The 17,531-nt window shown below is 35.4% G+C and overlaps 1 protein-coding gene across 21 annotated transcripts in view; it reads right to left on the bottom strand.

Annotated features, from left to right (window-relative positions):
- The window catches only part of ZBTB20 (zinc finger and BTB domain containing 20), a 1,022,251-nt gene that overhangs the window by 336,266 nt on the left and 668,454 nt on the right, over positions 1-17,531 (bottom strand). Inside the window, exon 1 of one of the 21 annotated variants that reach the window (XM_031963667.1) lies at positions 13,762-16,899. The exons of 19 other annotated variants lie outside the window; for them this stretch is intronic. The gene's annotated coding sequence lies outside the window, so the exon portion shown is untranslated. One more of the 21 variants, XM_031963669.1, reaches the window with a different exon arrangement.

Below are 17,531 nucleotides of genomic sequence, written 5' to 3' on the forward strand. Positions count from 1 at the left end.
AGCATCTGTAAAATCAGGAAGGAATTACTAAAGATCCAAGGCATTAATCTTGGGATAGAAAAGTAGAGATTTCAACCTGGAAGTCATATAGGAAAAAAAAAAAGATGAAAGCAGCTACAGAGTGACTAAGCAGCAAAGCTGGAATTCAGCCATTTCTGACCAATGAAGTTCAAAACCCAATCACTAAGAGAATTGATAAGAATTTTTTTTGTGAATTTTCATGATTGAAAATATTAATTAGCAAGTGACCATCCTTTTAGTGATGATGATGATGATGATGTTAGCATTATATAATACTTTAAATATATTAGTTCATTTACTTTTCAAAGCACCCTCTGAACTATGTGCTATTATTGTTAGCATCATTTTACTGATGAGAAAACTGAAGCCAAGAGAATTTAAGTTTTGTTCAGGCTCACAAAAATCATATGAATATGAAATAGAATTTGAATGTAGGTCCTCCAAATCCAAATGCAGCATACTATTTCAACATTCGATGCACCATCTACCTCCCCTACCTCACTAACACTTAGTTATTATGATCCTAGGATGAAGCACACACAGTATTTCCAGGCCTCTACTTGAAACACTTCCAGAGCTTGGAGAATTTTATCATAATGTTAACTCTACCCCAGCATGCAGAGGACTCTGCAACCCCTCCATATTCACTTAGCATTTTCAGAAATTACCTGTGTATATAAATTTGTTTTCATGGTAATATGAGTGCCTTCTTGCAAGAGCAATACGCTTCTAAGAACCCTTGCCATGCCCTCTTGCAGACAGCTGAGGCACTCCACATTTCAGGAGATAGAACAGCTTTACAGATGACTAATATACTGGACAGGCCCCTGACATAGAATATCACAGGAAAAAGGAAAAACTGACAAGTCAAATGGTTAAAATAAACATGCCTTTTATAGATTTTTCATTTTTAATTGTGCTATTTAGTGACTAAAAAGCAATTTGAGGAAGGATTATAACACAAGTAAGGGTGATCAGGAAATTAAAGAGTTTAGTCTTTCTCAGACACTAACTCACTTTGTAACGTTGGATCCCTACCTCAATCACTCCATGTCTCTGTTTCTCTCAATGTAACATGGGGGTAATGTTATTTCCTATCTTTCTCAGCAATGCATGATGAAGATTAATAAGGCAATGTCTGCAAAGCACTTTTGTAGTATAAGACATATTACAAATATAGAATCTGTACTATTACTGTGATTTTTTTCCCTTCTTTTTTTTTATTTAATAGCCTTTTATTTACAGGATATATACATGGGTAACTTTACAGCATTAACAATTGCCAAACCTCTTGTTCCTATACATGGGTAACTTTACAGCATTAACAATTGCCAAACCTCTTGTTCCAATTTTTCACCTCTTACCCCCCCCCCATCCCCTCCCCTAAATGGCAGGATGACCTATTACTGTGATTTTATGAGACCTGAAGATTCACCTGAATTTACACCTCAAACTGCACAGATGGACTTGAATGCCTCCAAAGCATGGGGTGAGTGTGGGATAGGGTAAAAGGGATATTTATTTTAATTTCTTTTAAATCTCCAAATAAAATATCAGTACCAGCATGATTAAAGGAGCCTGGTATGCAACTTTTATTATTTATTGAAAAAAAAAACACTTGCTAACTTAGGGTATGATCTTGCAATTCTCATTGAGGTTAGAGTGAAACTTTAGCATGGAATCTACCTGTATTCGCCAGCTGGAGTCAAACCCAAAGTATCAGCTGACCATAAAATGTTCATTTGATAGTTACAGTTTTCAATTTGATATAAATCTAATTTTCCCTACAGTGTGGCATTTGATTCAATTATGATTTCTTTTCTCATGTCTGACTCAGCTCTTTCTCCTCAACTTGTTTCTATATCAGGGGTTCTTAACCTGGGATTGATGGATTGATTTAAAAAATATTTTGGTAACTATATTTCATTAGGATTGGTTTCCTTTGTAATCATGTGTATTTTATTTTATGAATTATGCATTCTTGTGAAAAGGGCTTCCTCAAACTGCCAGAGAGTTCCCTGACACACAAAAAACAAAGAATCCTAGTACTATGTGGTAGACATTTCTCCCTTCCTGTACTCCATTCTTGGAGAACAACTATCATGAGTACCTGAAACAATATGTCACCATGCTAGAACACAGCCATACAAAAGTATACCCCAAGGGCAAGTGGAGGAGTGGGGAGTGGAATGACAGCAGATAATTTTGCAACCCCGTCAGCCAGGATGGAAACACTTTTTCATCTGTGAGTTGGCCTTAGAAGATTCCCTTTTTCCTTTTTCTTTTTCCCCCATAGCTGAATGGCTCTGAACTGGAAGTGAGAGTAGAATTTCTTTAAGTAACTTAACAGGCGTATCATACTCTGAACACTTGCCTAGAGTTTCTCACCTTGTTTAGCTCTTGACCTTAACCAAACAGTCCTGCCTTTTTAGTCACTAAATCTGTGTTCATTGCAAAGGTGACAGATACCTGTCATATTTCAAAGCAGCTTATCACCCCAGCCCCTGAGTGATTGAGTATTTATAGACACAGAGATAGAAACATAAAGCCCATACATATAGGCAGGCAGGAGGACTCTGGAGGTGGCGATTATGACTAGGCAGTAATTTTAGCTTGAAGTTCCTATGACTTAAATAGCCACTTGAGCTCTGCTCTTGCAGTTTACAATGTCAATAGAACCCCTAAATGAAATTACAGCCTTCTGATACGCAGCAGGATATCCTTTCTTTGCCATGCAATATACACGGCCAGAAGAAATTGCTCTGTATATGGAGTTTCACTAAAGCAGAGTTTATCATAAGACTGCTCTACTAAAATATCATTATGCTGTTATTCACTGGATAACACATCTAATGACTCAGGGTGCACTTGATAGCTATGTTTCAGTGAACTCAGACGCACGCCCTGATGTGAACTGGGCACTCCAGAGCTACTAAGCACTATCGATTTCAATTCTACCATAATTTACACCTGTCTTGTTTTGCCAATAGCTTGAACCCATGCTAACACTGGAGCATACACAAGCAGCATTAGAGAAACCAGAAACATGTGCCCAGGAATAATGAATCCAATGGACTGTCCTGGGTGACGCCTGGGTTACCTCCCCTAATAAGTAACGAAGCACAGAGCACATTCTTGAGGACTTTTACTGTGACTTCTGGACATTAGTGTTTTATCCTTATCAACAGGCAAAGATCCAAAATTGGTAATATTAATAATGCCAACACTACCAATCTTTTGATAGAATTGTGCTCTACTTCATTAAGGCACAGAAGTTGAGCCTAAGCTATGCCAAGGAAGCATAAGGTGTGGAAGATTTTCCCAAGTGGGCAAGATTTTGATTAAAGGCCTGGTGTCTAATGCATAAAGATGTCTTTCACAGAATTCAGAGAAGACTCATCACCAGAAATCTGGTGACTTGATTATGGTTTGTTTTTTTTCCCCTTTTTCAGTTATATTAACCTCTGGGAATGTGTGAAGATTCTGCAATTTCCTCAATGTGGGGAACACCTAGGTTAAGAATTCTTTCACCTATAATGTAGATTCTAGCTATAGGTCAAGTGACTTGCTCTGGGTTACACATTTATTAAATGTCAGAAGGTAGAATATGAACATAGTTTATCCTAACTCCATGACCATTTCTACTATGATTTTTTTATTGTCTTTACTGTTTCCAATGATGACAATAGTTGTGGTAGGAAAAAAGAAGGAAAAGGTGAAGGAGGAGGAGGAAGAGGAAGAGGAGAAGGAAGAAGAAGAGAAGGAGGAGGAAAAAGAGGTGGAGGAGGGGGAAGAGGAGGAAGAGTAGGAATGGAAGTGGGAGTGGTGGTGGTAATGGGAGTCATAGTGGTAAAAATTATTTCCACATTGTACCTGCATAGTATTTTCCAGTGTACAAAGAAAGTGATTTCTATATCTATCATCTCATTTAATCTCTATAACAACCTTTGAGTTTGGTAAGGTAAGCATTATCCTTCCCATTTTACAGATGAGGAAACCACTATACAGAGGGTAACTGATTTGGTCAAGGTCATGCTGAGTATAAGTGGTGAGGCTGGGAGAAGAATCCAGATCATTTTTATCTTTTTATTCCAAGTGGGGTGCTTTTTCTGCTGCCACTGAAAAGCAGAAATGGCTCTAATGAAAGAATTCTCTATCTTTTTGTCATTATTGTATCCTATGTTAAGTGTCCACTTTCCTGTCTGTGACTGACTAGGTCCCTCCCAGTCAGAGCAGCAAATTTGTTTGAATTTCCTTTCTTACCTTATTTGGTGCTTTTCACACACATTTTTAAAAAAAGGCCTTTTCCTCCTAATTTCTCATTTTCAAAAGTAAATCACATCAATATAATTTTGCCCTTTAGAGATGTTTGTTTGAAACTACCCATCAGGGCGTTATAATACAGATTTTGCCAGAATGAAATTGGATGAATGTTGCATTTTCATCATAAGGTTGAAGAGGGTTTTAGTGCTAACATTTCTTTAATGGAGATATCCTCCACATGTCAATAGTTACAGATACGAAAGCATATATCAGCATGAAAACAAATTCACCCTGACATTTCTATGTACAGTTTACTTTCCACTACTGAAGTCTTGCCTATCTATTTTGTAAATTATTTGTATCCTTTGCTCCCCTTTTTGTTCTTCTGCCTGCCTAATTTTTAGGAATTTAATTCACTTGCTGATGGGTAGGGAAAAATAAGAAGTCAATATCAAACCAGTAACTGCTGTCATAAATTATTCTTCTTATTAGAGATTAATAGCTCCATTAGAGAAAGAGTTTAATAGGAGATGTTGAGATTATTCAAATTACTTGGGAGATTATGAGTAGATTTTATTCTGTATCTCATTTTACAATTTGCCAAGATGCTGATCAAATATCTGGTCCTCCCAGGCTTCTCTCCCAAATCCTAACTATTTAACCCACTGTGCTATGCTCTCATCAGACTCTGGAATACTGGGCTCAGTTCTGAGCAACAGAATTGAAGGACATTTATAAAATGGAGAGAAGGGCAACTAGAATGATGTATAGCTTAAGTCTATGACATAGGATCAGCTAAAAGAATGAGACATATTTAGTCAGGATAAAAGCAGACTCAGGGAGGAAGAGGAAGAGGATAGCTGTCATCTCTTGTCTGAAGGAATGTCATGTAGAAGAGGGATTAGTCATGTTCTGTTTGCTCAATGAGCAAATGGGTATAAGTTACAAAGAGACAACTTCAGGCTTGATGTCAGTAAAAATCTAACAATTAGAACCGTCCAAAAGTTGACTAGCCTCCTCTATAGGTGGTAGGCTCTTCCTCCTTGGACATCTTCAGGTAAAAAATATTATATCTTTCTGGTCATGCTCTAGTGAGGATATCCTTTGTGAATGGGTTGGACCAGGTAGTTTATGAGGTTCCTTCCAACTCTCAAGTCTTATGATTCTGGGCATGTGCCTTATCTCCTCTTTTAGACTATAAGTTGCTTGGATATTGGGATTTCTACATATTTATCCTGGAATTCCCATAACTCTTTAGCATAGTAATATTAGCACAATTCTCTGCATAGAGTCAGTGTCTAATTTTTGTTCAGTAAACATAGCCAATTGCGTACTCTTGACCATCAATAATGAAAAGTTAATATCAATAAACTATATACAACATTATAACTGCCTATATAGTATATGCCAGAGGTATCAAACATGTAGCCCTCATTCCTGAAAGTATCCTGAACCAGACTATGCTGTAATTGTAGAATATTTAACAAAATAAATAAAAATACAGTGGTACATAGATAATATTACTATGTGGCTTTCTAAGTCAATATGTGATATTCAGGGAATCTTTACATATGGTTTAATGGTATACATTTGTTTGCTCACTGTATGGTCAAAAGTGGTAATTATTTATCCCTTCTTTCATCAATTAAATTAACACTGAATAATTATTATGGGCAAAATTCTGTGGTAGACACTGAAAGTGACACAGTAAAGCAGAAGACACAGGTTCCAGCCTTTCTCAGGTTATAACGTATTATCACTAGAAGCCAGAAGCCTTAATTATGACACCTATTAGCTTTATGACTTGGGCCAAATACTTAGGGTCTTAGGTCTGTATCTAATAAAACAGATATTTTAATATAATAGATATAATCATATTACAGGTTGCATTTATATAATATGTAATATAAGTGCTATACATGTGTGTCATATAAGTATTGTATGTATATGTAATATACTGTAAGTGCTACAAGAACATAAATATTATTATATTTCCCCTACTTATAGGATTTTTGTGAAGAAAGCACTTTGTAAATTGTTACATAAATATGAGCCATTATAATTATCATGGTACATATACAAACTATAAAACAAGTAAGTACATTAGTGTTTCATGAGTGGCAAATATAAATGATAAAGATAAATAGTGAAAAGAGAGAGATTTCTATTGGGATGACCATAGAAGGGATTCTTGGAAGAATTGTAATTTTTAGCTAGAACTTGAAGAATAAATTAAAAATAATTGTCATAAAAACCATAGTGACTAAATACCAAATTTACTCAAATGTACTTTTTATTGCAATGGAATGTTAAATTAAAATATTTATATTTTTAAAGATAGTAAAACAAAGTTTAATATATTTACATTCAATTTTAACAATTTTGCACAAGTGATAATTCATTTTATGGTAGAATTAAGTTGCTATGACAACAAATAATGTTTGGTTGGAGAGAATTCAATTCAGTTCAAAATCATTCACCAAACATCAACTAAATGCTTTGAGAATAGTATTGGCCACATTGCTACCTTTACAAATATTGTTTGTTTATCAAATTTCTGTTATGTCAGCACAAGAAGAAGCTATATCACTTAAAGTTCTGTTATGTTCAACATTAAAAAAGTTTTCATGGTATGCAAATGCAAGATTTGCTTAGCTGATAGAATGCTTGTATTTATTTGTGATGAGATGAAGACTAATGGCAGATATAAATTGGCTGAAGCATAATGACTTGCTCACAAGAAGTAGTAAAATATTCATCATCAAGAACATGTATGACCAATAAAGGAGGTGGGCCAGACAGGTAATGACAGTGAGAGGAATGCTTCAGAAGCTACAGAAAGATCCAGACAGGATGACATGGATAGAAGAAATGGTTAGTGAAGTATCCAATATGATGAGAGCAGGACTCCATCAAAACATTTAAATAATTATAATAAGGTTATACACATACTTATATGTGCATATGTGTATATGTATATATACACATGCACACATACATATCTAAATGGGCAGGTAGGTGGCACAGTGATAGAATACTGTGCCTGATGTCAGTGAGACGAGTTCAAATCTGGCCTGACACTTCTTAGCTATGTGACCCTGGGCAAGGCATTTAATCCAGTTTCCTCAGTTTCTTCAAGTATAAAATGAACTGGAGAAAGAAATTGCAAACCAATCCTGTATTTTTGCCAAGAAAACTCCAAATAGCATCACCAAGAATTAGACATGATTGGATTGAAATGACTGGAAAACAACACATGTCTATGTAGCCATACACATATATAGCTATGCATGTATGTGTACAAGGCAGCATAATGTAGTGTATAGAAAGCTTTATAGAGAGCGTACAGAAGTTGCTTAACTCTCAGTGAGCTAAGCAACTTTTTTTAATTCTAAGAGTATAAATTGAAAAGAAAGTGCTAATCTGCATTAGTTGAAAGTTGTTCCTGATCTGGGAATTCATTATGCCAGTAAAATCAAAGGTGTAATCTCTATCCCTATTCCATACAAACATAGATTTACATCAGAGGTATCAAATAGATGTCAGATAACACTCCTGAACCAGATTAAAATAGCACTGGAAAATATTTGACAAAATAAAAAAAAAACTACAATAGAATACTGAAAATGTTAACATATGGTTTTCTAAGTTAATATGTGGCCTTATATATGATTCAGTTGCTTGCATTTCTATGGGAGTTTTACAGCACAGTCACATATTTCTCAAGTGCACATAAATTGAATTCTTATTTAACTTTTCCCTTTTTTTGCTGCACTTTGCTAAAAAAAAAAAAGCTCAAAATTGTATTAAAAAACAAAACAATAAATATATATGCTTGTAAATCTATAATGGGTCTTATATTTTTTGCCTTCTTAGTGTGTCAGGGAGGGAATATAAATAAAATAAGCAAATATATGCAAGAGAAATCACAGGGCAGTGTTGTCTTTGGGATATTACCTTCTCCTAGTAAATTTAGGGTATTGCTTGTAAAAAAAAAACTTGAATGATATGGTGGAGAGTCTGCTGGATGAATCTGAATTTTTGCTCAGACTCATTACTTAGGCAACTAACCTTACCTCTCAGGGCCTCAGTTTCCTCATCTGTGAAATGAGGAGGCTAGGCTAAATAATTTCTAAGTATCTTTCAAATCTGTTTATGATCTTATGAATCTATGACTAGCTGACTTACTAAACAGACTGCTCCTATAGAAAATGATCAAAGTTTACTTTTTAGCTATATTACAGGCGAAAATATACATTCAAAATTCTGAAGAAATTACCTTTCATGTTTATGGACAGAGGAATAAGTTCACAAACAAATAAAGTATAGGTAGGAATACAAAATACAAAATAGATAATTTCAATAACATAAAACTAAATAGTTTTTGCACAAATACAATGTAGCTAATATTAGAAATCAAAAGAGTTAACTAGGGACAATATTTGTAGCAAGTTTTTCTGAGGAAGGTTTCATTTCCAAGATATATGAGCAACTTATTCAAATTTATAAGAATAAAAGACATTAGTTAATTGATAGTCAAAGGATATGAACAGGCAGTTCTTAAGGGAAGGAATCCAATTTATCTCTAGCCATATTAAAAAAAAAGTTCCAAATCATTAATAGAGAAATGCAAAGTAAAGCAAGTTTGAAGTTTTACCTCACACTCATCACAATGACAAAACTGACAAAAGAGGAAAATGATAAATATTGGAGGAACTGTGGGAAAACAGGTATCCTGATACAGTGTTTCTTGGAACTATGAATTGGTAACAGTCATTCTGGAAAGCAATTTGGAACTATGCCATGTTATTAAATTGTGTATAACTTTTGATTCAATACCACTACTAGTTATATAATCCAAAGAAACAAAAGGGAAAAAAGATGACTGATATGTACAAAATATTGATAGCTGCTCTTTCTATAGAGACAAAGAACTGGAAACAGATGGGGGCGGGGGGGAGAAGTACCTGCCAATTGGGATATGAGTGAACAAATTACAGTACATGAATATTATGGAATGCGCTTTAAAAGAAATGATTCAAGAGATGGTCTCACAAGAAACCTAGGAAGCCTTGATGAACTGATACAGAGTGAATGGAATAGAACCAAGAGAATTAATTACATCAATACATCAATATTGTAAAAATGAATAATTCTGATATATTTAAAAATTCTGGTCAACATTAACTATGATTTTTGAGGATTAATGATAAAGATTACCCATTGTCTAAGAGTGGGATGATGGACTAATATGCAGAATGAGATAGACCCTTTTGGATTTGGCCAATATGGGAATTTGTTTTATTTGACTATTTTATTTTGTTACAAGAGTTTTGTTTTTCTATTTAAAGAATTTTTTGGTCAAGGAATAGGAAGGAGGAGGTAGAAGGGGAAAATATAAATGTTTAATAATTAAAAAATATAATTGAAATGACAATGAGAAGCAAACTGAGCTTTATAATGTGTATATTCTATGGGACAGGCATTAGATCTATGATTTCAATGGTATTATAAACTCCTTAGATGACATAATTCCCTCCATTAAAGCAGTTAGTATTCCTGCAACCTATAGTTTTAGAGTGTTTTCCAGAGCACCAAGAAGATAAATGACTTTCAGAGTCTCACAGTAAGTTTGGGTCAGGGGTAGGACTTTAACTCAGCTTTTCCTGCTTCTGAGACCAGCTCTCTACCCACAATACCAGATTACTTTTCTAAATTCTATATCTAGATTAAAATTCCTCAACTATTAAATCATAATAGTAAAACAATTTTAGTAACATATGATATGTGTAGTTGTTTCATAATTTATAGAGGTTTATATTTTTTGAGTTCATATATCCCATCTGCTCCTCATAACAAAACTAGAAGCTCAATAAAGCAGGCAATCTTATTCTAATTTTTTGGATGATGAACTGGATATTTAGAAGATTTATGTAATTTTACCAAGATTCTATATTTAGGAAATGGCAGAATGAGGAAACTAACTTAGGTCTTTTGACTCCAGGGTCAGTACTCTTTCCCTTAAACCTATAATAGTCATTAGAGATTAGAGACTTGATGGTCCAGTTAAACCCAGTACCCTCCCTCAAACAGCTTTTGAATGAATAAAAATGCACTTTAATTGAAAGGCCTATGTTGGTATCTGAACTTTATAATGATGTATATCATCCTGTGTAATGACCAGCCTTGTACGTCACATATTCCTTACTCAATTTTCTTTCAGAGTCCTGTGGTCAGGTGGAGGTCCTGATTCTTGGGCCTGGAGAATCTCAGTGGGCAGATCATATTTTGAAATGCCATGCCCAGAAGCATATTGTCAGATATCTTAAATGTCCTTAATTTGTGTTTAAAGATGCTCATAAAAATATTGCAATAAATGTTAAGAGAATTAAGCAATAACCCACTTTCAAAAGGTTAATGCTCTGGCTTGTAATCCACATGTTACTATTTGGATATTTTGGATTAGCTCTACTAGAGACTGAAGTTCCTTTCATTTGGGTAACCAGTAAAATTGTTGACAAAGGCAGGCACAAACCCTTAAGCAGGACTTGATACTGCTGGGTATAGGACAAGTGGTATTGTTTTAAACAATATTTCTCTTATTTTTAACTTGTTCTCCCATTAAGGCTTTTTTACTCAGTAAACAAGACAATTAATTAAAAATATCTTTGTTGCTTTACCATATTTAAAACCCAGTAGGAGTTCAGGTACACCCAGCCTAAGATTCTCCATTGGTCTATAAAACTGACATTAAGTAAAACATTTTATTCCATAGCGTCAAGGTCACAAATATAACAGTATTATAGAAGCATTTTGTCATGTAACAGTGGAAATAAGTTTGAACAGATTAAAAAACGTTACTGTGAAACAACAACACAGTTTAATGGAAACAGAGTAGTCCTTGGAGTCAAAATACTGGGTCAGAGTTACAATTCTTGCACTTTTCTGGATGGGAACAGGTGGGCAAGTCCCCGCGACCTTTAATGCCTCAGTTTCTTCAGTTATAAAATGGGGAACCCAATACCTCTTCAAGTAACTACCTTGTAGAGTTGCTAATTGGCATTTTGAAAACTTAAAAGCTCTCTATTAATGTGGATTATTATTGGTATCAGTGATGACAATGCATATCCTAAGTTAGGAATATATTATACAAAGTATAACCATGTATTCAACAATTCAAAATTAAGCTAAAATAGAGATTATATTACTCCAGGAATCTGGATATTGATTGTACACACATCACAGACTTATACAGTGTACATCTGGTTCTGTGTATAATTATTTCTAAGCTTTCTTTTTTTCTTTTTTAACTCAAGACGAAAGAGTTATATTGGCTGAGTGTTAATAGCAAGGACAAATAAAACAATAAGATGACATCTATTTCCAAATAGCTAAGAACATTGAATTAAATGCCCCTTCAGGCTGGGCTGTGGTTCTGGGAAGCTTTAGCCTATGAGAACCATATTGGAGACAACAAAGATTCTCTTCCTCCAAATAACAATTTAGTTCAGATGCTACCACAACAGTCAAATGCTTTCACTGCCACCATGTCTTATGCTCTTCCTGTTCCTCATAGTTGAAAACATGTTGGATCTTTCAAAGTGAACTGGACAGAGAACAACGCAGGAAGATCAAATGTCTCTGGAAGACAAACTCAGTGGCAGCATTGATGGCCTAGGGTCCTTTGCAAACACATATTCCAATCTGATTTCTCCTTCTGGGGAGGATCTAAATTATTAGAAAGGACAAAGGAACAATTGTCTATGTAGTTTAATCTCTCTGGTGTCTCTGCTAGTATATTATATATAAAAACTAAACCAAAATCAGAAAGGACAATACTTATCCTCCTTTCATTTCTTTCTTCATTAGTTTCTCAACCATATTTCATGAGAATTTTTCTCACCAGGCCTCTATATAAGGGGCATAATAATACTCCAATGTTAGGAAGATAACTTCTTAGAAACTATTCTTAAATCATAGCAAGGTCCTCTTTTCCTTCTGCCTAATACCACATATACAAGAGGAAAATAAAAGAAAGGAGAGTTCACTCCATCGCCACCCTATCTCCTCTCCAAGGGGTGAAAATAACATAATACCTTAGCATGTTAAACTACTTGGTTATTTTTACTTGCAAAGATGGCCGTCATAACAACAGCATTCTTTTCATAGCTCACTTTATACCACAGAAGACTTTAAGGTTTACAAAGTACTTTCCTCATAGTCCTGTGAATTCATTCACTGTAGATTTCCTTTTTCTGTTTGGCTGGACAATAGGGTAGTCAATCTATATATAAATGTTTAGAACCCAGAGACAAGAAAAGTTGGCAGAGAGAAAGTGCAATGAAGAATTGATCCCACTCTTCACTCTTCCCAATCCCAACCACTACACTCACCTAGTCCTCCTGACTCCTGTAAGCATCTTGTTAATGATGTCATGGATGACATTCATCAGAAGCAGCTTGAAATCTACTCATGCAGGTTCATCCTGAGCATGAGTTTTTAAGGATCTGCCATTGCCCTGGCGATCACAAAAGCAGTCTCAGCTGTGTGAATAAAATCTTCATCTTCACATTTGATTGTTTGGTTGTGTTTTTTTTTCCTCTTAAAAAATCAAAACAAAACACAAAAATCCTTTATTTCCTGCTTGCCTTAGAGACACACCAAGAATAGAATCCTTGATATATCAAATTCTGGAACCTCACCACTCACCAAAACTGTGGTTCCTGATCCAAGGGGTGACGAATGAGAATCAGATCACAGTCTCCTGAGAGTGTAGAGGCCTGGCTGGCTATTAAGCTCCCTGCTCTGATTAGTTTGTAGAGTTCACAGTGTTCCAGAGTGCTGAGGCACAGAAATTAGGGAGGGGAGGTGGAAGGAAAATCACTGGAGCCTCTTACGATCTAACTTCCACTAACCGAGAGGAAATGTCTTATAAATAAACAACAGCAAAAGAAACAAAAAAATCCATCCCGTCCTGCCAGAGGAATGTACATTATTGTCTCCTGACGGAAAACTTTATACCACACCAGAATGCAGCCATGTCTCCTGAAACTACCTCCTCAGAAAAGAAAGAAGAAAAGAAGGGAAAAAAAAATCAAGAGAATCTTAGTCCTTCCTCACCCCACCCTCAAATTTTGTTGGGAAATTCATCTGAGATCCCAGTAGACAAACTAAACTGAGCAATTTCAACAATGTCACTGTTCCAGGATTTCTTGCGGCGGCAGCTTATTAGTAAAATTTAATTTCTGCTTGTATCATTGCTGTATAATTCAGACATTTTCAGAAAGGAAGTTTGAAGAATGGGAGGGGGGAGGGAGAGAGGAAGGAAGAGAAAGAAAGAAGGGAGGACAAAGGAAAACTCCAAATGAATTGGAATGCCCGTAGCACCAATATGATAAAGCTAGATTCCTACACATAGCCCGCCACTGCTGATGAGGGATTCAGGGGTACTCTATACATGGTGTTAAGTCTACTTACCCCTTCTTCTCAGTAGGCTGGGGTCCCTACATTTACAGCTCATGCTGGACTGTACCGTAAGCAACAAGTGAAATGAGTTTGGTGATCTCATTCTAGTCTTTCGACTCTTGTCCACATCATTACACTACTGCACAGTTTGGCACAGTTCAGTATGAGTCAGCAGTCTCTGTACATGAAGGCCAAGGACTGGAATAGCAGGGGTGTTTTAGGTCAGAAAAGAAGTGAATCAGAAAAAAAAAAAAAGAGCCTGAATAGAAGGGCTTGGCTGTGGAACAGTAGGGGATATTACAGGTCAAGATGATGTTACTCATCCACTCTCACATGAGATGTGTAAGAGCTGTAGGGCAAAAAATGAAGAGTACTTCCTAACTGATATGATGGGAATAACTGGGAGCACCTCTGTCAGAGAAAAGGAAGGCACTGATAGAATTTTGTGAAAGGTTCAGACTTCAATTGGTTTTTAAAAAAAGGCATGTATTTACCTTTATGATTTTCTGTAAAGATCTATTCGAATTGAATAAGGATAAATATTTATTTATTCATTTTTCTAGTGTATTTGTATTGTTAACTCTCCCCTGCTCCCCAAATTGGATAAAAATACTTCCCTTTATCATTTTAATATATAAACACATTTTTTAAAAATCCAGAGTCCCATAGTGAGCAAACCTGTCTCAGAATAGTTGACAAGATACAATCATCTTTTAAAAAATTAGGTAGAAGTTAAAAAACAAGCATGTTACAGTAGTAGCTTGATAAAAAATATTGTCCCAGGAAGCTATTTCAATTTGGGATATTTATTATGTTAAAGAAACTTATTTGTCTGCCTTCACTTCCCCCCATCCCACCCCTGACAAAGTTATCATACTTCAAAATCTTAAAAGAAAAGGGACAACAGCTAAGAAGTATATGATGACTTTCATTAGAGGGGAAAATTTGGTCCAATTGATCATACCAACCTAATTCATTAATTTTAGGTCTGATCATCTGGTTGATGAATGCTGATACCCAGCAGTTATTATTATGCAATATCTCCCACAACAGTAGTCATTCTTAACTTGAGGTTACTTTAGTCTTTCTACGTGCCTTACTGTCTTTATAAAGCAGGGGTAGAGGAAAAGTGGGGACAGGATATTTTTTATTAGACGTGGTCAGTTGGTAAAATTTCACTTATTTCCGGTTGGCCCTTATTTCCAACTCTATGCTGACCCTTTTCTAAGCTTTCTTCTAGATAAGATTATTTTTCATGCAAACCATTCCATCTGCAGTTTTCATCATATTTTCAGATTCTTTCATTTCTAACTGCTCTTTTTAGGGAAAAACAACAATTGTCTCTCTTTAGCTGTTTTCACCATTACTTCACTGGGGATAATATCAGCAGATCTCATGGTCCCTTATGCTCATGGCATACTTTAAATTACTCAGTGCTTCCATGTAAGGGAAAATTTACTTCACTTTCTAATCAATATTCCATTCAATAGAATGAAGAGCATGTTCCATAAGGCCACATATTATAAGCCCTGCAAAGGTTTGAGTAGGATTAGACAATTCAAGGTCTAGCCTTGATAAAAGCAACCAACAGACTGATGTTCCCTGGAAGACTTTTAAGGGAGTAGAATAGTTTCCTGAGGAAAAATTAAGGGGAAAATTATGCTTATTTAAGTGATGAGAACCACACAGCACTGATACCAACAAATCACCTAATGAAACCAATCACTTGTACATTGATTATCCAAATTATCCAAACACTTCAAATTTACTTTTTAAAAAAATAAGAAAAAAATAATCTTAGATCAAATATTAATTATTTTATTAGTGAAAGAGTAGGGAAGGGAATTCAAAGTCTTATAACTAGGAAGGAGTTCAAGTCCTGCCTCTGACAACATACAACTTGTATGTCCCTGGGCAAGTCACTTAACTAGTCAAATATTTAGGCAGCTCTCTAACTTTATAAATTGAAACCAACCTATATGGGTGCAAGGAAGTTAAGTCCTTATACAAGGCTACTGATTGAGTCACAATAGGAAGATCATACAGATCTTCTCTGAACTTTTCTCTCTGGCCTGTCACAACCCTTTAACCATACCGTTCCATGCTTATACTTCTGCCTTTAATTTCTACTGGCTAAATTTCTCTAACAATGGATTTTGTGTCTGTTAGTGACTTAGAGATAATTCTTTCTCCTCTCTTCTCCTCCTCCTCCTCCTCCTCCTCTTCCTCCTCTTTTTCCTCCTCCTCCTCCTCTCTTTTTTCTTTTTCTTCTTCCCTATGTATTTTGAGTCACATATACTAAAACACACAGATAGACCCTTCAAATTTAAAAGTTTAACCATAATAGTTTTCCAATATAAGGTGTTTAATGTTGCTCTGGCACCAAAGAAGTCCATAATACAAAAATGGAGCAATGGGGCCAATTCACAAATGAAAGAAAGCCTTTCAGAATAAGAGCCTCCAGATTTTCCAATTTAGATAGTACTTTAAAAAAAAGGCTACCATCTCCCAGCTCCTTTTTCCAATCGATCTTGGTCATCATTACAGACACTCACAACTACAGATCTGAGGACGGGCATTGGCACTGATGCAATTCTTGTTTCACCTCCATCATCAATTGCCAAGTGGGCTTTAGAATTGCACAGTAATAAGAGCCAGGAGGACAATCTGTCATTTATTTACCTCCAAACTTTTTGAAATCTCCCATTTGTGCCGTGTTTCCCAGTTTTAATTTGGTAACTGCCATCTTTCAGCATTTCTTTTCACAGGTTACTAATAACTTCTGATGTAGGACCCATTTCTCTTCTCTTTTTCCACTGCTAAGCTTTTAATATTTCATCTGTCTTCTAAACAGCAGCCTGCTTTGGAGAAAGGAAGGTTGTTGATTTTTCCATAGGTTGTTGGCATAATGGCTATGGCAATTTGTTATTTAGTATTCAGCTACTTTGCTCATATTTAATTAAGGGGAAAATCATCAATTGGCAGCAATTTTCTTTCATATACTATATGCATTGGCAAGATCTCCTTAGAGATTGCTTCTTTAGATCTTTTTTGGAGGGATTGAGAGGGTAGAGAAAAAACATCAACCAGTAAATGTGCTATGTTAGGCAACTAAGTGGCACAGTACACAGTACCCTAAGCCTGGAGTTCAAATCCAGCTTCAGAGATCTATTAACTCTGGGACTCTGGGAAAATCACTTATCCTCTGTGGAGATAATAATAGCTCTTATCTCCCAGAGTTGTTGTGAAGATCAAATAATATAATAATTGTAAAATGTTTATTATTACACAGTGCTAATACCCACTCTATTAAATTTAGCTATTATCATCTAGCCATTATGTTCCAGATTCAAACATAACTGATTACTTTTAAGCCGCAGGGTTTCCATGGCTCAGGACACAGAAGTTTACATTACTAATTCTATAGTATTATTACATAAGATATACCTTCGAATCCAAAAAAAATTGGAAGGTCAGGTATAGCCGGCATCCCATCATAGAATACATTTCCAATGAAATAAAATGGAATTTAAAGAACAACTTTGATCCTTAAATGTTCCCAGAAGTAAAATATGAAAACCCCATTAGTACTTCCTCAATTCAAGACCTTACAATACAATTGCTATTTCTCAGAAAGTCTTGAGCATTTTATTAACAAGGCCTCTACTTGAGGAAATAATGTCAATGTTAATCCAAGTCACACAGAAATAAGTCACCATTCCCTTTGTCCTCATTTCCCAAGGAATCCAGATTGGTTTAGCACCCTTTCAAGGAATATTTGG

Source organism: Sarcophilus harrisii, chromosome 3 (genome assembly GCF_902635505.1).
Source record: "Sarcophilus harrisii chromosome 3, mSarHar1.11, whole genome shotgun sequence".
In the NCBI taxonomy this organism is placed as follows: domain Eukaryota; kingdom Metazoa; phylum Chordata; class Mammalia; order Dasyuromorphia; family Dasyuridae; genus Sarcophilus; species Sarcophilus harrisii.